At 52.3% G+C, this 22,769-nt stretch overlaps 1 non-coding gene across 1 annotated transcript; it reads left to right on the forward strand.

Annotated features, from left to right (window-relative positions):
• The first annotated feature begins 7,226 nt into the window (after nt 1–7,226).
• TRNAN-GUU (transfer RNA asparagine (anticodon GUU)) lies at nt 7,227–7,300 on the forward strand. The gene has a single exon. It is a non-coding gene; the product is annotated as a tRNA-Asn (tRNA).
• Nucleotides 7,301–22,769: the final 15,469 nt, after the last annotated feature.

Here is a 22,769-nt window from a genome sequence, read left to right on the forward strand (position 1 = left end):
TGGTGGTGAGAGTGTAGCAAGACTGTCCCCGTGGCGCAATGGGCAAGCACGATCGGCTGTCAACCGAAATGTTGGAGTTTCAAGCCCACCCGGTGGTGGTGCGGCGTTTTTTTTCTTTGCGTTGATTGTTTGAAGATGTGTTCCGATGGTGGTGAGAGTGGAGCAAGACTGTCTCCGTGGCGCAATGGGCTAGCGCGATCGGCTGTTAACCGAAAGGTTGGAATTGCGAGCCCTCCCGGAAGTGGTGTGTTGCTTTTTTCTTTGCGGTAATAGCTTTGAAGATATGTTCTGATGGTGGTGAGAGTGCAGCAGGACTGTCTTCGTGGCGCAATTGGCTAGCGCAATCGGCTGTTAACCGATAGGTTGGAGGTTCGAGCCCACCCGGTGGTGGTGCGGTGCTTTTTTTTCTTTGCGCTGATAGCTTTGAAGATATGATCTGATGGCGGTGAGAGTGGAGCAGGACTGTCTCCCTGGCGCAATTGGCTAGCGCGATCGGCTTTTAACCGAAAGGTTGGAGGTTCGAGCCCACCCGGTGGTGGTGCTGCGCTTGATTTTTCTTTGTGCTGATAGCTTTGAAGATATGTTCTGATGGAGGTGATAGTGGAGCAAGACTGTCCTCGTGGCGCAATGGGCTAGCGCGATCGGCTGTAAACCGAAGGGTTGGAGTTTCGAGCCCTCCCGGGAATGGTGCGTTGCTTTTTTCTTTGCACTAATAGCTTTGAAGATATGTTCTGATGGTGGTGAAAGTGGAGCAGGACTGTCTCCGTGGCGCGATTGGCTGGCGCGATCGGCTTTTAACCGAAAGGTTGGAGGTTCGAGCCCACCCGGTGGTGGTGCGGCGCTTTTTTTCTTTGCGCTAATAGCTTTGAAGATATGTTCTGATGGTGTTGAGAGTGGAGCAAGGCTATCTCCGTGGCTCAATGGGCTAGCGCGATCGGCTGTTAACCGAAGGGTTGGAGTTTCGAGCCCTCCCAGGAGTGGTGTGTTGCTTTTTTCTTTGTAGTAATAGCTTTGAAATATTTTCTGATGGTGGTGAGAGTGGAGCAGGACTGTCTCCATGGCGCAATTGGCTAGCGCGATCGGCTGTTAACCGAAAGGTTGGAGTTTCGAGCCCACCCGGGGGTGGTGCGGCGCTTTTTTTTCTTTGTGCTGATAGCTTTGAAGATATGTTCTGATTGTGGTGAGAGTGGAGCAGGACTGTCTCCGTGGCGCAATTGGCTTGCGCGATGGCTGTTAACCAAACGGTTGGAGTTTCGAGCCCACCCTGTGGTGGTGCGGCGCTTTTTTTTGTGCTGATAGCTTTGAAGATATGTTCTGATGGTGGTGAGAGTGGAGCAGGACTGTCTCCTTGGCGCAATGGGTTAGCCCGATCGGCTGTTAACCGAAAGGTTGGAGTTTCGAGCCCACCCTGTGGTGGTGCGGCGCTTTTTTTTTCTTTGGGCTGATAGCTTGAAATATATGTTCTAATGGTGGTGAGAGTGGAGCAGGACTGTCTTCGTGGCGCAATTGGCCAGCGCGATCGGCTGGTAACCAAAAAGTTGGAGGTTCGAGCCCTTCCGGGAGTGGTGTTTTGCTTTTTTCTTTGGGCTGATAGCTTTGAAGATATGTTCTGATGGCGGTGGGAGTGGAGCAGGACTGTCTCCCTGGCGCAATTGGCTAGCGCGATCGGCTGTTAACCGAAAGGTTGGAGGTTCGAGCCCACCCGGTGGTGGTGCGGCGCTTTTTTTTCTTTGCGCTGCTAGCTTTGAAGATATGTTCTGATGGTGGTGAGAATGGAGCAAGACTGTCCCCGTGGCGCAATGGGTTAGCCCGATCGGCTGTTAACCGAAAGGTTGGAGTTTCGAGCCCTCCCGGGAGTGGTGTGTTGCTTTTTTCTTTGCACTGATAGCTTTGAAGATATGTTCTGATGGTGGTGAGTGTGGAGCAGGAGTGTCTCCGTGGCGCAGTTGGCTTGCGCAATCGGCTGTTAACCGAAAGGTTGGAGGTTCGAGCCCTCCCAGGAGTGGTGTGTTGCTTTTTTCTTTGTGGTAATAGCTTTGAAGATACGTTCTGATGGTGGTGAGAGTGGAGCACGACTGTCTCCATGGCGCAATTGGCTAGCGCGATTGGCTGTTAACCGAAAGGTTGGAGTTTCGAACCCTCCCGGGAGTGGTGTGTTGCTTTTTTCTTTGCACTGATAGCTTTGAAGATATGTTCTGATGGTGGTGAGAGTGGAGCATGACTGTCTTCGTGGCGCAATTGGCTTGCGCGATCGGCTGTTAACCGAAAGGTTGGAGTTTCGAGCCCTCCCGGTGGTGGTGCGGCGATTTTTTTTCTTTGGGCTAATAGCTCTGAAGAAATGTTCTGACGGTGGTGAGAGTGGAGCAGGACTGTCCCCGTGGCGCCATTGGCTAGCGCGATCGGCTGTTAACAAAAAGTTGGAGGTTCGAGCCCTCCCGGGTGGGGTGTGTTGCTTTTTTCTTTGCGCTGATAGCTTTGAAGATATTTTCTGGTGGTGGTGAGCGTGGAGCACGATTGTCTCCGTTGCGCAATAGGCTAGCGCGATCGGCCGTTAACCGAAAGGTTGGAGGTTCGAGCCCACCTGGTGGTGGTGCGGCGCTTTTTTTTTCTTTGGGCTGATAGCTTGAAATATATGTTCTAATGGTGGTGAGAGTGGAGCAGGACTGTCTTCGTGGCGCAATTGGCCAGCGCGATCGGCTGGTAACCAAAAAGTTGGAGGTTCGAGCCCTTCCGGGAGTGGTGTGTTGCTTTTTTCTTTGTGCTGATAGCTTTGAAGATATGTTCCGATGGTGGTAAGAGCGGAGCGCGACTGTCTCCGTGGCGCAATTGGCTAGTGCGATCGGCTGTTAACCGAAAGGTTGGAGGTTCGAGCCCACCCGGTGGTGGTGCGGCGCTTTTTTTTCTTTGCGCTGCTAGCTTTGAAGATATGTTCTGATGGTGGTGAGAGTGGAGCAAGACTGTCCCCGTGGCGCAATGGGTTAGCCCGATCGGCTGTTAACCGAAAGGTTGGAGTTTCGAGCCATCCCGGGAGTGGTGTGTTGCTTTTTTCTTTGCACTGATAGCTTTGAAGATATGTTCTGATGTTGGTGAGAGTGGAGCAGGACTGTCTCCGTGGCGCAATTGGCTAGCGCGATCGGCTGTTAACCGAAAGGTTGGAGGTTCGAGCCCACCCGGTGGTGGTGCGGCGCTTTTTCTTTCTTTGGGGCGATAGCTCTGAAGAAATGGTCTGACGGTTGTGAGAGTGGAGCACGACTGTCTTCATGGCGCAATTGGCTAGCGCGATCGGCTGTTAAACGAAAGGTTGGAGTTTCGAGCCCACCCGATGGTGGTGCGGCGCTTTTTTTTTCTTTGTGGTGATAGCTTTGATGATATGTTCTGATGGTGGTGAGAGTGGAGCAGGACTGTCTCCGTGGCGCAATTGGCTAGCGCGATTGGCTGTTAACCGAAAGGTTGGAGTTTCGAACCCTCCCGGGAGTGGTGTGTTGCTTTTTTCTTTGCACTGATAGCTTTAAAGATATGTTCTGATTGTGGTGAGAGTGGAGCAGGACTGTCTTCGTGGCGCAATTGGCTTGCGCGGACGGCTGTTAACCGAAAGGTTGAAGGTTCGAGCACCACCCGGTGGTGGTGCGGCGCTTTTTTTTCTTTGCACTGATAGCTTTGAAGATATGTTCTGATAGTGGTGAGAGTGGAGCAGGACTGTCTCCGTTGCGCAATTGGCTTGCGTGATCGGTTGTTAACCGAAAGGTTGGAGGTTCGTGCCCACTCGGGGGTGGTGCGGCGCTTTTTTTTCTTTGGGGTGATAGCTCTGAAGAAATGGTCTGACGGTGGTGAGAGTGGAGCGCGACTGTCTCTGTGGCGCAATTGGCTAGCGCGATCGGCTGTTAACCGAAAAGTTAGAGGTTCGAGCCCACCCGGTGGTGGTGCGGCGCTTTTTTTCTGGGGGCTGATAGCTTTGAAGATATGTTCTGATGGTGGTGAGAGTAGAGCAGGACTGTCTCCGTGACGCAATTGGCTAGCGTGATCGGCTGTTTTCAGAAAATTTGGAGGTTCGAGCCCACCCGGTGGTGGTGCGGCGCTTTTTTTTCTTTGGGCTGATAGCTTTGAAGATATGTTCTGATGGTGGTGAGAGTAGAGCAGGACTGTCTCCGTGGCGCAATTGGCTAGCGCGATCGGCTGTTAACCGAAAGATTGGAGTTTCGAGCCCTCCCGGGAGTGGTGTGTTCCTTTTTTCTTTGCGCTGATAGCTTTGAAGATATGTTCTGATGGTGGTGAGTGCGGAGCACGACTGTCTCCATGGCGCAGTTGGCTAGCGCGATCGGCTGTTAACCGAAAGGTTGGAGGTTCGAGCCCACCCGGTGATGATGTGGCGCTTTTTTTCTTTGTGCTGATAGCTTTGAAGATATGTTCTGATGGTGGTGAGAGTGGAGCAGGACTGTCTCCGTGGCGCAATTGGCTTGCGCGATCGGCTGTTAACCGAAAGAATGGAGGTTCGAGCCCACCCGGTGGTGGTGCGGCGCTTTTTTTTCTTTGCGCTGATAGCTTTGAAGATATGTTCTGATGGTGGTGAGAGTGTAGCAAGACTGTCCCCGTGGCGCAATGGGCAAGCACGATCGGCTGTCAACCGAAATGTTGGAGTTTCGAGCCCACCCGGTGGTGGTGCGGCGTTTTTTTTCTCTGCGTTGATTGTTTGAAGATGTGTTCCGATGGTGGTGAGAGTGGAGCAAGACTGTCTCCGTGGCGCAATGGGCTAGCGCGATCGGCTGTTAACCGAAAGGTTGGAATTGCGAGCCCTCCCGGGAGTGGTGTGTTGCTTTTTTCTTTGCGGTAATAGCTTTGAAGATATGTTCTGATGGTGGTGAGAGTGCAGCAGGACTGTCTTCGTGGCGCAATTGGCTAGCGCGATCGGCTGTTAACCGAAAGGTTGGAGGTTCGAGCCCACCCGGTGGTGGTGCGGTGCTTTTTTTTCTTTGGGCTGATAGCTTTGAAGATATGTTCTGATGGTGGTGAGAGTGGAGCAAGACTGTCCTCGTGGCGCAATGGGCTAGCGCGATCGGCTGTAAACCGAAGGGTTGGAGTTTCGAGCCCTCCCGGGAATGGTGTGTTGCTTTTTTCTTTGCACTAATAGCTTTGAAGATATGTCCTAATGGTGGTGAAAGTGGAGCAGGACTGTCTCCGTGGCGCGATTGGCTAGTGCGATCGGCTTTTAACCGAAAGGTTGGAGGTTCGAGCCCACCCGGTGGTGGTGCGGTGCTTTTTTTCTTTGCGCTAACAGCTTTGAAGATATGTTCTGATGGTGTTGAGAGTGGAGCAAGGCTATCTCCGTGGCGCAATGGGCTAGCGCGATCGGCTGTTAACCGAAAGGTTGGAGTGTCGAGCCCTCCCAGGTGTGGTGTGTTGCTTTTTTCTTTGTGGTAATAGCTTTGAATTATGTTCTGATGGTGGTGAGAGTGGCGCAGGACTGTCTCCATGGCGCAATTGGCTAGCGCGATCGGCTGTTAACCGAAAGGTTGGAGTTTCGAGCCCACCCGGGGGTGGTGCGGCGCTTTTTTTCTTTGTGCTGATAGCTTTGAAGATATGTTCTGATGGTGGTGAGAGTGGAGCAGGACTGTCTCCGTGGTGCAATTGGCTTGCGCGATCGGCTGTTAACCAAAAGGTTGGAGTTTCGAGCCCACCCTGTGGTGGTGCGGCGCTTTTTTTTCTTTGTGCTGATAGCTTTGAAGATATGTTCTGATGGTGGTGAGAGTGGAGCAGGACTGTCTCCTTGGCGCAATTGGCTAGAGCGATTGGCTGTTAAACGAAAGGTTGGAGGTTCGAGCCCACCCGGTGGAGGTGCGGTGCTTTTTTTTCTTTGGGCTGATAGCTTTGAAGATATGTTCTGATGGCGGTGAGAGTGGAGCAGGACTGTCTCCCGGGCGCAATTGGCTAGCGCGATCGGCTGTTAACCGAAAGGTTGGAGGTACGAGCCCACCCGGTGGTGGTGCGGCGCTTTTTTTTCTTTGCGCTGATAGCTTTGAAGATATGTTCTGATGGTGGTGAGAGTGGAGCAAGACTGTCCCCGTGGCGCAATGGGTTAGCGCGATCGGCTGTTAACCGAAAGGTTGGAGTTTCGAGCCATCCCGGGAGAGGTGTGTTGCTTTTTTCTTTGCACTGATAGCTTTGAAGATATGTTCTGATGGTGTTGAGAGTGGAGCAGGACTGTCTCCGTGGCGCAATTGGCTAGCGCGATCGGCTGTTAACCGAAAGGTTGGAGGTTCGAGCCCACCCGGTGGTGGTGCGGCGCTTTTTCTTTCTTTGGGGCGATAGCTCTGAAGAAATGGTCTGACGGTGGTGAGAGTGGAGCACGACTGTCCCCGTGGCGGAAAGGGCTAGCGCGATCGGCTGTTAACCGAAAGGTTGGAGTTTCGAGCCCTCCCGGGATTGGTGTGTTGCTTTTTTCTTTGCACTGATAGCTTTGAAGATATGTTCTGATGGTGGTGAGTGTGGAGCAGGACTGTCTCCGTGGCGCAATTGGCTTGCGCAATCGGCTGTTAACCGAAAGGTTGGAGGTTCGAGCCCTCCCAGGAGTGGTGTGTTGCTTTTTTCTTTGTGGTAATAGCTTTGAAGATATGTTCTGATGGTGGTGAGAGTGGAGCACGACTGTCTCCATGGCGCAATTGGCTAGCGCGATTGGCTGTTAACCGAAAGGTTGGAGTTTCGAACCCTCCCGGGAGTGGTGTGTTGCTTTTTTCTTTGCACTGATAGCTTTGAAGATATGTTCTGATGGTGGTGAGAGTGGAGCAGGACTGTCTCCGTGGCGCAATTGGCTTGCGTGATCAGCTGTTAACCGAAAGGTTGGAGGTTCGAGCCCACACGGTGGTGGCGCGGCGCTTTTTTTTCTTTGGGCTGATAGCTTTGAAGATATGTTCTGATGGTGGTGAGAAGGGAGCAAGACTGTCTCCGTGGCGCAATGGGCTAGCGCGATCGGCTGTTAACCGAAAGGTTGGAGTTTCGAGCCCTCCCGGGAGTGGTGTGTTGCTTTTTTCTTTGTGGTAATAGCTTTCAAGTTATGTTCTGATGGTGGTGAGAGTGGAGCAGGACTGTCTCCATGGCGCAATTGGCTAGCGCGATCGGCTGTTAACCGAAAGGTTGGAGTTTCGAGCCCACCCGGTGGTGGTGCGGCGCTTTTTTTTCTTTGGGCTGATAGCTCTGAAGAAATGTTCTGACGGTGGTGAGAGTGGAGCAGGACTGTCTCCGTGGCGCAATTGGCTAGCGCGATCGGCTGTTAACCGAAAGGTTGGAGGTTCGAGCCCTCCCGGTGGCGGTGCGGCGCTTTTTCTTTCTTTGGGGCGATAGCTCTGAAGAAATGGTCTGACGGTGGTGAGAGTGGAGCACGACTGTCTCTGTGGCGCAATTGGCTAGCGCGATCGGCTGTTAACCGAAAGGTTGGAGGTTCGAGCCCACCCGGTTGTGGTGCGGCACTTTTTTTTCTTTGGGCTCATAGCTCTGAAGAAATGTTCTGATGGTGGTGAGAGTGGAGCAGGACTGTCCCCGTGGCGCCATTGGCTAGCGCGATCGGCTGTTAACCAAAAAGTTGGAGGTTCGAGCCCTGCCGGGTGGGGTGTGTTGGTTTTTTCTTTGCGCTGATAGCTTTGAAGATATTTTCTGATGGTGGTGAGCGTGGAGCACGATTGTCTCCGTTGCGCAATTGGCTAGTGCGATCGGCCGTTAACCGAAAGTTTGGAGGTTCGAGCCCACCTGGTGGTGGTGCGGCGCTTTTTTTTCTTTGGGCTGATAGCTTGAAAGATATGTTCTAATGGTGGTGAGAGTGGAGCAGGACTGTCTCCGTGGCGCAATTGGCCAGCGCGATTGGCTGTTAACCGAAAAGTGGGAGGTTAGAGCCCTCCCGGGAGTGGTGTGTTGCTTTTTTCTTTGTGCTGATAGCTTTGAAGATATGTTCCGATGGTGGTAAGAGTGGAGCGCGACTGTCTCCGTGGCGCAATTGGCTAGTGCGATTGGCTGTTAACCGAAAGGTTGGAGGTTCGAGCCCACCCGGTGGTGGTGCGGCGCTTTTTTTTCTTTGGGCTGATAGCTTTGAAGATATGTTCTGATGGAGGTGAGAAGGGAGCAAGTTTGTCTCCGTGGCGCAATGGGCTAGCCCGATCGGCTGTTAACCGAAAGGTTGGAGTTTCGAGCCCGCCCGGGAGTGGTGCGGCGCTTTTTTTTCTTTGCGCTGATAGCTTTGAAGATATGTTCTGATGGTGGTGAGAGTGGAGCAAGACTGTCCCCGTGGCGCAATGGGTTAGCGCGATCGGCTGTTAACCGAAAGGTTGGAGTTTCGAGCCATCCCGGGAGAGGTGTGTTGCTTTTTTCTTTGCACTGATAGCTTTGAAGATATGTTCTGATGGTGTTGAGAGTGGAGCAGGACTGTCTCCGTGGCGCAATTGGCTAGCGCGATCGGCTGTTAACCGAAAGGTTGGAGGTTCGAGCCCACCCGGTGGTGGTGCGGCGCTTTTTCTTTCTTTGGGGCGATAGCTCTGAAGAAATGGTCTGACGGTGGTGAGAGTGGAGCACGACTGTCCCCGTGGCGGAAAGGGCTAGCGCGATCGGCTGTTAACCGAAAGGTTGGAGTTTCGAGCCCTCCCGGGAGTGGTGTGTTGCTTTTTTCTTTGCACTGATAGCTTTGAAGATATGTTCTGATGGTGGTGAGCGTGGAGCACGATTGTCTCCGTTGCGCAATTGGCTAGCGTGATCGGCCGTTAACCGAAAGGTTGGAGGTTCGAGCCCACCTGGTGGTGGTGCGGCGCTTTTTTTTTCTTTGGGCTGATAGCTTGAAATATATGTTCTAATGGTGGTGAGAGTGGAGCAGGACTGTCTCCGTGGCGCAATTGGCCAGCGCGATTGGCTGTTAACCAAAAAGTTGGAGGTTCGAGCCCTTCCGGGAGTGGTGTGTTGCTTTTTTCTTTGTGCTGATAGCTTTGAAGATATGTTCCGATGGTGGTAAGAGTGGAGCGCGACTGTCTCCGTGGCGCAATTGGCTAGTGCGATCGGCTGTTAACCGAAAAGTTGGAGGTTCGAGCCCACCCGGTGGTGGTGCGGCGCTTTTTTTTCTTTGGGCTGATAGCTTTGAATATATGTTCTGATGGAGGTGAGAAGGGAGCAAGTTTGCCTCCGTGGCGCAATGGGCTAGCGCGATCGGCTGTTAACCGAAAGGTTCGAGTTTCGAGCCCTCCCGGGAGTGGTGTGTTGCTTTTTTCTTTGCGCTGATAGCTTTGAAGATATGTTCTGATGGTGGTGACAGTGAAGCAAGACTGTCTCCGTGGCGCAATGGGCTAGCGCGATCGGCTGTTAACCGAAAAGTTGGAGTTTCGAGCCCTCCCGGTGGTGGTGCGGCGCTTTTTTTTCTTTGGGGTGATAGCTCTGAATAAATGTTTTGACGGTGGTGAGAGTGGAGCAGGACTGTCTCCGTGGCGCAATTGGCTTGCGCAATCGGCTGTTAACCGAAAGGTTGGAGGTTCGAGCCCACCCGGTGGTGGTGCGGCGCTTTTTTTTCTTTGCACTGATAGCTTTGAAGATATGTTCTGATGGTGGTGAGAGTGGAGCAAGGCTGTCCCCGTGGCGCAATGGGCTACCGCGATCGGCTGTTAACCGAAAGGTTGGAGTTTCAAGCCCTCCCGGGAGTGGTGTGTTGCTTTTTTCTTTGCGCTGATAGCTTTGAAGATATGTTCTGTTGGTGGTGAGAGTGGAGCAGGACTGTCTCCGTGGCGCAATTGGCTTGCGCGATCGGCTGTTAACCGAAAGGTTGGAGTTTCGAGCCCTCCCGGGAGTAGTGTGTTGCTTTTTTTCTTTGTGGTATTAGCTTTTAAGATATGTACTGATGGTGGTGAGAGTGGAGCAGGACTGTCTCCATGGCGCAATTGGCTAGCGCGATCGGCTGTTAACCGAAAGGTTGGAGTTTCGAGCCCACCCGGTGGTGGTGCGGCGCTTTTTTTTCTTTGGGCTGATAGCTTTGAAGATATGTTCTGATGGTGGTGAGAGCGGAGCAAGACTCTCTCCGTGGCGCAAAGGGCTAGCGCGATCGGCTGTTAACCGAAAGGTTCGAGTTTCGAGCCCTCCCGGGAGTGGTGTGTTGCTTTTTTCTTTGCGCTGATAGCTTTGAAGATATGTTCTGATGGTGGTGAGAGTGGAGCAGGACTGTCTCCGTGGCGCAATGGGCTAGCGCGATCGGCTGTTAACCGAAAGGTTGGAGTTTCGAGCCCTCCCGGTGGTGGTGCGGCGCTTTTTTTCTTTGGGGTGATAGCTCTGAATAAATGTTTTGACGGTGGTGAGAGTGGAGCAGGACTGTCTTCGTGGCGCAATTTGCTTACGCGATCTGCTGTTAACCGAAAGGTTGGAGGTTCGAGCCCTCCCAGGAGTGGTGTGTTGCTTTTTTCTTTGCACTGATAGCTCTGAAGAAATGGTCTGACGGTGGTGAGAGTGGAGCACGACTGTCCCCGTGGCGAAATGGGCTAACGCAATCGGCTGTTAACCGAAAGGTTGGAGTTTCGAGCCCTCCCGGGAGTGGTGTGTTGCTTTTTTCTTTGCACTGATAGCTTTGAAGATATGTTCTGATGGTGGTGAGAGGGGAGCAGGACTGTCTCCGTGGCGCAATTGGCTTGCGCGATCGGCTGTTAACCGAAAGGTTGGAGGTTCGAGCCCTCCCAGGAGTGGTGTGTTGCTTTTTTCTTTGTGGTAATAGCTTTGAAGATATGTTCTGATGGTGGTGAGAGTGGAGCACGACTGTCTCCATGGCGCAATTGGCTAGCGCGATCGGCTGTTAACCAAAGGTTGGAGTTTCGAGCCCACCCGATGGTGGTGCGGCGCTTTTTTTTCTTTGTGGTGATAGCTTTGATGATATGTTCTGATGGTGGTGAGAGTGGAGCAGGACTGTCTCCGTGGCGCAATTGGCTACCGCGATTGGCTGTTAACCGAAAGCTTGGAGTTTCGAACCCTCCCGGGAGTGGTGTGTTGCTTTTTTCTTTGCACTGATAGCTTTGAAGATATGTTCTGATGGTGGTGAGAGTGGAGCAGGACTGTCTTCGTGGCGCAATTGGCTTGCGCGATCGGCTGTTAACCGAAAGGTTGGAGGTTCGAGCACCACCCGGTGGTGGTGCGGCGTTTTTTTTTCTTTGCTCTGATAGCTTTGAAGATATGTTCTGATAGTGGTGAGAGTGGAGGAGGACTGTCTCCGTGGCGCAATTGGCTTGCGTGATCGGCTGTTAACCGAAAGGTTGGAGGTTCGAGCCCACCCGGAGGGGGTGCGGCGCTTTTTTTTCTTTGGGCTGATAGCTTTGAAGATATGTTCTGATGGTGGTGAGAAGGGAGCAAGACTGTCTCCGTGGCGCAATTGGCTAGCGCGATCGGCTGTTAACCGAAAGGATGGAGTTTCGAGCCCTCCCGGAAGTGGTGTGTTGTTTTTTTCTTTGTGGTAATAGCTTTCAAGATATGTTCTGATGGTAGTGAGAGTGGAGCAGGACTGTCTCCATGGCGCAATTGGCTAGCGCGATCGGCTGTTAACCGAAAGGTTGGAGTTTCGAGCCCACCCGGTGGTGGTGCGGCGCTTTTTTTTCTTTGGGCTGATAGCTCTGAAGAAATGTTCTGACGGTGGTGAGAGTGGAGCAGGACTGTCTCCGTGGCGCAATTGGCTAGCGCGATCGGCTGTTAACCGAAAGGTTGGAGGTTCGAGCCCACCCGGTGGCGGTGCGGCGCTTTTTCTTTCTTTGGGGCGATAGCTCTGAAGAAATGTTCTGACGGTGGTGAGAGTGGAGCAGGACTGTCCCCGTGGCGCCATTGGCTAGCGCGATCGGCTGTTAACCAAAAAGTTGGAGGTTCGAGCCCTCCCGGGTGGGGTGTGTTGCTTTTTTCTTTGCGCTGATAGCTTTGAAGATATTTTCTGATGGTGGTGTGCGTGGAGCACGATTGTCTTCGTTGCGCAATTGGCTAGCGCGATCGGCCGTTAACCGAAAGGTTGGAGGTTCGAGCCCACCTGGTGGTGGTGCGGCGCTTTTTTTTCTTTGGGCTGTTAGCTTGCAATATATGTTCTAATGGTGGTGAGAGTGGAGCAGGACTGTCTCCGTGGCGCAATTGGCCAGCGCGATCGGCTGTTAACCAAAAATTTGGAGGTTCGAGCCCTTCCGGGAGTGGTGTGTTGCTTTTTTCTTTGTGCTGATAGCTTTGAAGATATGTTCCGATGGTGGTAAGAGTGGAGCGCGACTGTCTCCGTGGCGCAATTGGCTAGTGCGATCGGCTGTTAACCGAAAAGTTGGAGGTTCGAGCCCACCCGGTGGTGGTGCGGCGCTTTTTTTTCTTTGGGCTGATAGCTTTGAATATATGTTCTGATGGAGGTGAGAAGGGAGCAAGTTTGTCTCCGTGGCGCAATGGGCTAGCGCGATCGGCTGTTAACCGAAAGGTTCGAGTTTCGAGCCCTCCCGGGAGTGGTATGTTGCTTTTTTCTTTGCGCTGATAGCTTTGAAGATATGTTCTGATGGTGGTGACAGTGAAGCAAGACTGTCTCCGTGGCGCAATGGGCTAGCGCGATCGGCTGTTAACCGAAAAGTTGGAGTTTCGAGCCCTCCCGGTGGTGGTGCGGCGCTTTTTTTTCTATGGGGTGATAGCTCTGAATAAATGTTTTGACGGTGGTGAGAGTGGAGCAGGACTGTCTCCGTGGCGCAATTGGCTTGCGCAATCGGCTGTTAACCGAAAGGTTGGAGGTTCGAGCCCACCCGGTGGTGGTGCGGCGCTTTTTTTCTTTGCACTGATAGCTTTGAAGATATGTTCTGATGGTGGTGAGAGTGGAGCAAGACTGTCCCCGTGGCGCATTGGGCTACCGCGATCGGCTGTTAACCGAAAGGTTGGAGTTTGAAGCCCTCCCGGGAGTGGTGTGTTGCTTTTTTCTTTGCGCTGATAGCTTTGAAGATATGTTCTGTTGGTGGTGAGAGTGGAGCAGGACTGTCTCCGTGGCGCAATTGGCTTGCGCGATCGGCTGTTAACCGAAAGGTTGGAGTTTCGAGCCCTCCCGGGAGTGGTGTGTTGCTTTTTTTCTTTGTGGTATTAGCTTTTAAGATATGTACTGATGGTGGTGAGAGTGGAGCAGGACTGTCTCCATGGCGCAATTGGCTAGCGCGATCGGCTGTTAACCGAAAGGTTGGAGTTTCGAGCCCACCCGGTGGTGGTGCGGCGCTTTTTTTTCTTTGGGCTGATAGCTTTGAAGATATGTTCTGATGGTGGTGAGAGCGGAGCAAGACTCTCTCCGTGGCGCAAAGGGCTAGCGCGATCGGCTGTTAACCGAAAGGTTCGAGTTTCGAGCCCTCCCGGGAGTGGTGTGTTGCTTTTTTCTTTGCGCTGATAGCTTTGAAGATATGTTCTGATGGTGGTGAGAGTGGAGCAGGACTGTCTCCGTGGCGCAATGGGCTAGCGCGATCGGCTGTTAACCGAAAGGTTGGAGTTTCGAGCCCTCCCGGTGGTGGTGCGGCGCTTTTTTTCTTTGGGGTGATAGCTCTGAATAAATGTTTTGACGGTGGTGAGAGTGGAGCAGGACTGTCTTCGTGGCGCAATTTGCTTACGCGATCTGCTGTTAACCGAAAGGTTGGAGGTTCGAGCCCTCCCGGGAGTGGTGTGTTGCTTTTTTCTTTGCACTGATAGCTCTGAAGAAATGGTCTGACGGTGGTGAGAGTGGAGCACGACTGGCCCCGTGGCGAAATGGGCTAACGCAATCGGCTGTTAACCGAAAGGTTGGAGTTTCGAGCCCTCCCGGGAGTGGTGTGTTGCTTTTTTCTTTGCACTGATAGCTTTGAAGATATGTTCTGATGGTGGTGAGAGTGGAGCAGGACTGTCTCCGTGGCGCAATTGGCTTGCGCGATCGGCTGTTAACCGAAAGGTTGGAGGTTCGAGCCCTCCCAGGAGTGGTGTGTTGCTTTTTTCTTTGTGGTAATAGCTTTGAAGATATGTTCTGATGGTGGTGAGAGTGGAGCACGACTGTCTCCATGGCGCAATTGGCTAGCGCGATCGGCTGTTAACCAAAGGTTGGAGTTTCGAGCCCACCCGATGGTGGTGCGGCGCTTTTTTTTCTTTGTGGTGATAGCTTTGATGATATGTTCTGATGGTGGTGAGAGTGGAGCAGGACTGTCTCCGTGGCGCAATTGGCTACCGCGATTGGCTGTTAACCGAAAGCTTGGAGTTTCGAACCCTCCCGGGAGTGGTGTGTTGCTTTTTTCTTTGCACTGATAGCTTTGAAGATATGTTCTGATGGTGGTGAGAGTGGAGCAGGACTGTCTTCGTGGCGCAATTGGCTTGCGCGATCGGCTGTTAACCGAAAGGTTGGAGGTTCGAGCACCACCCGGTGGTGGTGCGGCGTTTTTTTTTCTTTGCAATGATAGCTTTGAAGATATGTTCTGATAGTGGTGAGAGTGGAGGAGGACTGTCTCCGTGGCGCAATTGGCTTGCGTGATCGGCTGTTAACCGAAAGGTTGGAGGTTCGAGCCCACCCGGAGGGGGTGCGGCGCTTTTTTTTCTTTGGGCTGATAGCTTTGAAGATATGTTCTGATGGTGGTGAGAAGGGAGCAAGACTGTCTCCGTGGCGCAATTGGCTAGCGCGATCGGCTGTTAACCGAAAGGATGGAGTTTCGAGCCCTCCCGGAAGTGGTGTTTTGTTTTTTTCTTTGTGGTAATAGCTTTCAAGATATGTTCTGATGGTAGTGAGAGTGGAGCAGGACTGTCTCCATGGCGCAATTGGCTAGCGCGATCGGCTGTTAACCGAAAGGTTGGAGTTTCGAGCCCACCCGGTGGTGGTGCGGCGCTTTTTTTTCTTTGGGCTGATAGCTCTGAAGAAATGTTCTGACGGTGGTGAGAGTGGAGCAGGACTGTCTCCGTGGCGCAATTGGCTAGCGCGATCGGCTGTTAACCGAAAGGTTGGAGGTTCGAGCCCACCCGGTGGCGGTGCGGCGCTTTTTCTTTCTTTGGGGCGATAGCTCTGAAGAAATGGTCTGACGGTGGTGAGAGTGGAGCACGACTGTCTCTGTGGCGCAATTGGCTAGCGCGATCGGCTGTTAACCGAAAGGTTGGAGGTTCGAGCCCACCCGGTGGTGGTGCGGCGCTTTTTTTTCTTTGGGCTGATAGCTCTGAAGAAATGTTCTGACGGTGGTGAGAGTGGAGCAGGACTGTCCCCGTGGCGCCATTGGCTAGCGCGATCGGCTGTTAACCAAAACGTTTGAGGTTCGAGCCCTCCCGGGTGGGGTGTGTTGCTTTTTTCTTTCCGCTGATAGCTTTGAAGATATTTTCTGATGGTGGTGAGCGTGGAGCACGATTGTCTCCGTTGCGCAATGGGCTAGCGCGATTGGCCGTTAACCGAAAGGTTGGAGGTTCGAGCCCACCTTGTGGTGGTGCTGCGCTTTTTTTCTTTGGATGATAGCTTGAAAGATATGTTCTAATGGTGGTGACAGTGGAGCAGGACTGTCTCCGTGGCGCAATCGGCTAGCGCGATCGGCTGTTAACCGAAAGGTTGGAGTTTCGAGCCCTCCCGGGAGTAGTGTGTTGCTTTTTTTCTTTGTGGTATTAGCTTTTAAGATATGTACTGATGGTGGTGAGAGTGGAGCAGGACTGTCTCCATGGCGCAATTGGCTAGCGCGATCGGCTGTTAACCGAAAGGTTGGAGTTTCGAGCCCACCCGGTGGTGGTGCGGCGCTTTTTTTTCTTTGGGCTGATAGCTTTGAAGATATGTTCTGATGGTGGTGAGAGCGGAGCAAGACTCTCTCCGTGGCGCAAAGGGCTAGCGCGATCGGCTGTTAACCGAAAGGTTCGAGTTTCGAGCCCTCCCGGGAGTGGTGTGTTGCTTTTTTCTTTGCGCTGATAGCTTTGAAGATATGTTCTGATGGTGGTGAGAGTGGAGCAGGACTGTCTCCGTGGCGCAATGGGCTAGCGCGATCGGCTGTTAACCGAAAGGTTGGAGTTTCGAGCCCTCCCGGTGGTGGTGCGGCGCTTTTTTTCTTTGGGGTGATAGCTCTGAATAAATGTTTTGACGGTGGTGAGAGTGGAGCAGGACTGTCTTCGTGGCGCAATTTGCTTACGCGATCTGCTGTTAACCGAAAGGTTGGAGGTTCGAGCCCTCCCAGGAGTGGTGTGTTGCTTTTTTCTTTGCACTGATAGCTCTGAAGAAATGGTCTGACGGTGGTGAGAGTGGAGCACGACTGTCCCCGTGGCGAAATGGGCTAACGCAATCGGCTGTTAACCGAAAGGTTGGAGTTTCGAGCCCTCCCGGGAGTGGTGTGTTGCTTTTTTCTTTGCACTGATAGCTTTGAAGATATGTTCTGATGGTGGTGAGAGGGGAGCAGGACTGTCTCCGTGGCGCAATTGGCTTGCGCGATCGGCTGTTAACCGAAAGGTTGGAGGTTCGAGCCCTCCCAGGAGTGGTGTGTTGCTTTTTTCTTTGTGGTAATAGCTTTGAAGATATGTTCTGATGGTGGTGAGAGTGGAGCACGACTGTCTCCGTGGCGCAATTGGCTAGCGCGATCGGCTGTTAACCAAAGGTTGGAGTTTCGAGCCCACCCGATGGTGGTGCGGCGCTTTTTTTTCTTTGTGGTGATAGCTTTGATGATATGTTCTGATGGTGGTGAGAGTGGAGCAGGACTGTCTCCGTGGCGCAATTGGCTACCGCGATTGGCTGTTAACCGAAAGCTTGGAGTTTCGAACCCTCCCGGGAGTGGTGTGTTGCTTTTTTCTTTGCACTGATAGCTTTGAAGATATGTTCTGATGGTGGTGAGAGTGGAGCAGGACTGTCTTCGTGGCGCAATTGGCTTGCGCGATCGGCTGTTAACCGAAAGGTTGGAGGTTCGAGCACCACCCGGTGGTGGTGCGGCGTTTTTTTTTCTTTGCACTGATAGCTTTGAAGATATGTTCTGATAGTGGTGAGAGTGGAGGAGGACTGTCTCCGTGGCGCAATTGGCTTGCGTGATCGGCTGTTAACCGAAAGGTTGGAGGTTCGAGCCCACCCGGAGGGGGTGCGGCGCTTTTTTTTCTTTGGGCTGATAGCTTTGAAGATATGTTCTGATGGTGGTGAGAAGGGAGCAAGACTGTCTCCGTGGCGCAATTGGCTAGCGCGATCGGCTGTTAACCGAAAGGATGGAGTTTCGAGCCCTCCCGGAAGTGGTGTGTTGTTTTTTTCTTTGTGGTAATAGCTTTCAAGATATGTTCTGATGGTAGTGAGAGTGGAGCAGGACTGTCTCCATGGCGCAATTGGCTAGCGCGATCGGCTGTTAACCGAAAGGTTGGAGTTTCGAGCCCACCCGGTGGTGGTGCGGCGCTTTTTTTTCTTTGGGCTGATAGCTCTGAAGAAATGTTCTGACGGTGGTGAGAGTGGAGCAGGACTGTCTCCGTGGCGCAATTGGCTAGCGCGATCGGCTGTTAACCGAAAGGTTGGAGGTTCGAGCCCACCCGGTGGCGGTGCGGCGCTTTTTCTTTCTTTGGGGCGATAGCTCTGAAGAAATGTTCTGACGGTGGTGAGAGTGGAGCAGGACTGTCCCCGTGGCGCCATTGGCTAGCGCGATCGGCTGTTAACCAAAAAGTTGGAGGTTCGAGCCCTCCCGGGTGGGGTGTGTTGCTTTTTTCTTTGCGCTGATAGCTTTGAAGATATTTTCTGATGGTGGTGTGCGTGGAGCACGATTGTCTTCGTTGCGCAATTGGCTAGCGCGATCGGCCGTTAACCGAAAGGTTGGAGGTTCGAGCCCACCTGGTGGTGGTGCGGCGCTTTTTTTTCTTTGGGCTGTTAGCTTGCAATATATGTTCTAATGGTGGTGAGAGTGGAGCAGGACTGTCTCCGTGGCGCAATTGGCCAGCGCGATCGGCTGTTAACCAAAAATTTGGAGGTTCGAGCCCTTCCGGGAGTGGTGTGTTGCTTTTTTCTTTGTGCTGATAGCTTTGAAGATATGTTCCGATGGTGGTAAGAGTGGAGCGCGACTGTCTCCGTGGCGCAATTGGCTAGTGCGATCGGCTGTTAACCGAAAAGTTGGAGGTTCGAGCCCACCCGGTGGTGGTGCGGCGCTTTTTTTTCTTTGGGCTGATAGCTTTGAATATATGTTCTGATGGAGGTGAGAAGGGAGCAAGTTTGTCTCCGTGGCGCAATGGGCTAGCGCGATCGGCTGTTAACCGAAAGGTTCGAGTTTCGAGCCCTCCCGGGAGTGGTATGTTGCTTTTTTCTTTGCGCTGATAGCTTTGAAGATATGTTCTGATGGTGGTGACAGTGAAGCAAGACTGTCTCCGTGGCGCAATGGGCTAGCGCGATCGGCTGTTAACCGAAAAGTTGGAGTTTCGAGCCCTCCCGGTGGTGGTGCGGCGCTTTTTTTTCTATGGGGTGATAGCTCTGAATAAATGTTTTGACGGTGGTGAGAGTGGAGCAGGACTGTCTCCGTGGCGCAATTGGCTTGCGCAATCGGCTGTTAACCGAAAGGTTGGAGGTTCGAGCCCACCCGGTGGTGGTGCGGCGCTTTTTTTCTTTGCACTGATAGCTTTGAAGATATGTTCTGATGGTGGTGAGAGTGGAGCAAGACTGTCCCCGTGGCGCATTGGGCTACCGCGATCGGCTGTTAACCGAAAGGTTGGAGTTTGAAGCCCTCCCGGGAGTGGTGTGTTGCTTTTTTCTTTGCGCTGATAGCTTTGAAGATATGTTCTGTTGGTGGTGAGAGTGGAGCAGGACTGTCTCCGTGGCGCAATTGGCTTGCGCGATCGGCTGTTAACCGAAAGGTTGGAGTTTCGAGCCCTCCCGGGAGTGGTGTGTTGCTTTTTTTCTTTGTGGTATTAGCTTTTAAGATATGTACTGATGGTGGTGAGAGTGGAGCAGGACTGTCTCCATGGCGCAATTGGCTAGCGCGATCGGCTGTTAACCGAAAGGTTGGAGTTTCGAGCCCACCCGGTGGTGGTGCGGCGCTTTTTTTTCTTTGGGCTGATAGCTTTGAAGATATGTTCTGATGGTGGTGAGAGCGGAGCAAGACTCTCTCCGTGGCGCAAAGGGCTAGCGCGATCGGCTGTTAACCGAAAGGTTCGAGTTTCGAGCCCTCCCGGGAGTGGTGTGTTGCTTTTTTCTTTGCGCTGATAGCTTTGAAGATATGTTCTGATGGTGGTGAGAGTGGAGCAGGACTGTCTCCGTGGCGCAATGGGCTAGCGCGATCGGCTGTTAACCGAAAGGTTGGAGTTTCGAGCCCTCCCGGTGGTGGTGCGGCGCTTTTTTTCTTTGGGGTGATAGCTCTGAATAAATGTTTTGACGGTGGTGAGAGTGGAGCAGGACTGTCTTCGTGGCGCAATTTGCTTACGCGATCTGCTGTTAACCGAAAGGTTGGAGGTTCGAGCCCTCCCGGGAGTGGTGTGTTGCTTTTTTCTTTGCACTGATAGCTCTGAAGAAATGGTCTGACGGTGGTGAGAGTGGAGCACGACTGGCCCCGTGGCGAAATGGGCTAACGCAATCGGCTGTTAACCGAAAGGTTGGAGTTTCGAGCCCTCCCGGGAGTGGTGTGTTGCTTTTTTCTTTGCACTGATAGCTTTGAAGATATGTTCTGATGGTGGTGAGAGTGGAGCAGGACTGTCTCCGTGGCGCAATTGGCTTGCGCGATCGGCTGTTAACCGAAAGGTTGGAGGTTCGAGCCCTCCCAGGAGTGGTGTGTTGCTTTTTTCTTTGTGGTAATAGCTTTGAAGATATGTTCTGATGGTGGTGAGAGTGGAGCACGACTGTCTCCATGGCGCAATTGGCTAGCGCGATCGGCTGTTAACCAAAGGTTGGAGTTTCGAGCCCACCCGATGGTGGTGCGGCGCTTTTTTTTCTTTGTGGTGATAGCTTTGATGATATGTTCTGATGGTGGTGAGAGTGGAGCAGGACTGTCTCCGTGGCGCAATTGGCTACCGCGATTGGCTGTTAACCGAAAGCTTGGAGTTTCGAACCCTCCCGGGAGTGGTGTGTTGCTTTTTTCTTTGCACTGATAGCTTTGAAGATATGTTCTGATGGTGGTGAGAGTGGAGCAGGACTGTCTTCGTGGCGCAATTGGCTTGCGCGATCGGCTGTTAACCGAAAGGTTGGAGGTTCGAGCACCACCCGGTGGTGGTGCGGCGTTTTTTTTCTTTGCAATGATAGCTTTGAAGATATGTTCTGATAGTGGTGAGAGTGGAGGAGGACTGTCTCCGTGGCGCAATTGGCTTGCGTGATCGGCTGTTAACCGAAAGGTTGGAGGTTCGAGCCCACCCGGAGGGGGTGCGGCGCTTTTTTTTCTTTGGGCTGATAGCTTTGAAGATATGTTCTGATGGTGGTGAGAAGGGAGCAAGACTGTCTCCGTGGCGCAATTGGCTAGCGCGATCGGCTGTTAACCGAAAGGATGGAGTTTCGAGCCCTCCCGGAAGTGGTGTTTTGTTTTTTTCTTTGTGGTAATAGCTTTCAAGATATGTTCTGATGGTAGTGAGAGTGGAGCAGGACTGTCTCCATGGCGCAATTGGCTAGCGCGATCGGCTGTTAACCGAAAGGTTGGAGTTTCGAGCCCACCCGGTGGTGGTGCGGCGCTTTTTTTTCTTTGGGCTGATAGCTCTGAAGAAATGTTCTGACGGTGGTGAGAGTGGAGCAGGACTGTCTCCGTGGCGCAATTGGCTAGCGCGATCGGCTGTTAACCGAAAGGTTGGAGGTTCGAGCCCACCCGGTGGCGGTGCGGCGCTTTTTCTTTCTTTGGGGCGATAGCTCTGAAGAAATGGTCTGACGGTGGTGAGAGTGGAGCACGACTGTCTCTGTGGCGCAATTGGCTAGCGCGATCGGCTGTTAACCGAAAGGTTGGAGGTTCGAGCCCACCCGGTGGTGGTGCGGCGCTTTTTTTTCTTTGGGCTGATAGCTCTGAAGAAATGTTCTGACGGTGGTGAGAGTGGAGCAGGACTGTCCCCGTGGCGCCATTGGCTAGCGCGATCGGCTGTTAACCAAAACGTTTGAGGTTCGAGCCCTCCCGGGTGGGGTGTGTTGCTTTTTTCTTTCCGCTGATAGCTTTGAAGATATTTTCTGATGGTGGTGAGCGTGGAGCACGATTGTCTCCGTTGCGCAATGGGCTAGCGCGATTGGCCGTTAACCGAAAGGTTGGAGGTTCGAGCCCACCTTGTGGTGGTGCTGCGCTTTTTTTCTTTGGATGATAGCTTGAAAGATATGTTCTAATGGTGGTGACAGTGGAGCAGGACTGTCTCCGTGGCGCAATTGGCTTGCACGATCGGCTGTTAACCGAAAGGTTGGAGTATCGAGCCCTCCCGGGAGTGGTGTGTTGCTTTTTTTCTTTGTGGTAATAGCTTTTAGGATATGTTCTGATGATGGTGAGAGTGGAGCAGGACTGTCTCCATGGCGCAATTGGCTAGCGCGATCGTCTGTTAATCGAAAGTTTGGAGTTTCGAGCCCACCCGGTGGTGGTGCGGCGCTTTTTTTTTGGGCTGATAGCTTTGAAGATATGTTCTGATGGTGGTGAGAGCGGAGCAAGACTGTCTCCGTGGCGCAAAGGGCTAGCGCGATCGGCTGTTAACCGAAAGGTTCGAGTTTCGAGCCCTCCCGGGAGTGGTGTGTTGCTTTTTTCTTTGCGCTGATAGCTTTGAAGATATGTTCTGATGGTGGTGAGAGTGGAGCAGGACTGTCTCCGTGGCGCAATGGGCTAGCGCGATCGGCTGTTAACCGAAAGGTTGGAGTTTCGAGCCCTCCCGGTGGTGGTGCGGCGCTTTTTTTCTTTGCGGTGATAGCTCTGAATAAATGTTTTGACGGTGGTGAGAGTGGAGCAGGACTGTCTTCGTGGCGCAATTGGCCTACCCGATCGGCTGTTAACCGAAAGGTTGGAGGTTCGAGCCCTCCCGGGAGTGGTGTGTTGCTTTTTTCTTTGCGCTGATAGCTTTGAAGATATTTCATTTCATTTCATTTATTCCACCTTAAAGGCCCGGAGGCATTACATAAGGGGGGGCGGCGTACAAGGTATGTCGAACAACTCAACAACACTCGAAGGGTTCCAAAACGTAAACATTCAAAGAACAATGAAAAAAAAAGGTACAATATGCAAAGTAAAACGCCAATATTACCAAATGCAAATAAAAAAGTAATGGTACAAAGGTAAGCTTCCAGAGAAAAGTGACGACAGTTTATACATTAGTTAAAAAAAAGTATTTAAACATTGGCAGGGAAAACAGCACATTCAGTTAGATTGCGACATGTGACATTTTAGCTTACTGCGGAAAATTTGGCGGTTATTACACGTGACTATATTATCAGGTAGTTTATTCCACAGTGTTATCCCATTTTGAAAGAAGGAAGTAATCATTGCAGAAGTGTGTCCATTTATTGGTGCGATAGGGTGACTGTGGTTTATGCGGGATGAAGTTCTGTGTGATGGTTGAAGGAGGACGTGCCGTGATTGAGGGTGATAATAGAAAGCATGCATCAGACACAATCGAGAAATGATACGACGAGATTCGAGGGACGGCAGTTTCAATGATTCTTTTAGTGCAGTAACGCTGATATCGTTAGAGTATTGGGAGTAAATAAAACGGGCAGCGCGGTTCTGAATCCTTTCTAAATCGTTAGTTAGATATGTTTGTGAGGGTTGCCAAATTGAGCAAGCATATTCTAGTTTCGGTCGGACGTACGTTTCATAAGCTAATTTTTTAATGTCTGGTGAGGCTAATTTTAGGTTGCGGCGCAGGTATCCGAGAGTGCGTGAAGCTTCTGAACAGATTATTTGAATATGGGTTGACCAGGATAGCGACGATGACAGATGCACTCC

This window comes from Rhipicephalus microplus, unplaced genomic scaffold, assembly GCF_043290135.1.
Source record: "Rhipicephalus microplus isolate Deutch F79 unplaced genomic scaffold, USDA_Rmic scaffold_14, whole genome shotgun sequence".
Classification (NCBI taxonomy): domain Eukaryota; kingdom Metazoa; phylum Arthropoda; class Arachnida; order Ixodida; family Ixodidae; genus Rhipicephalus; species Rhipicephalus microplus.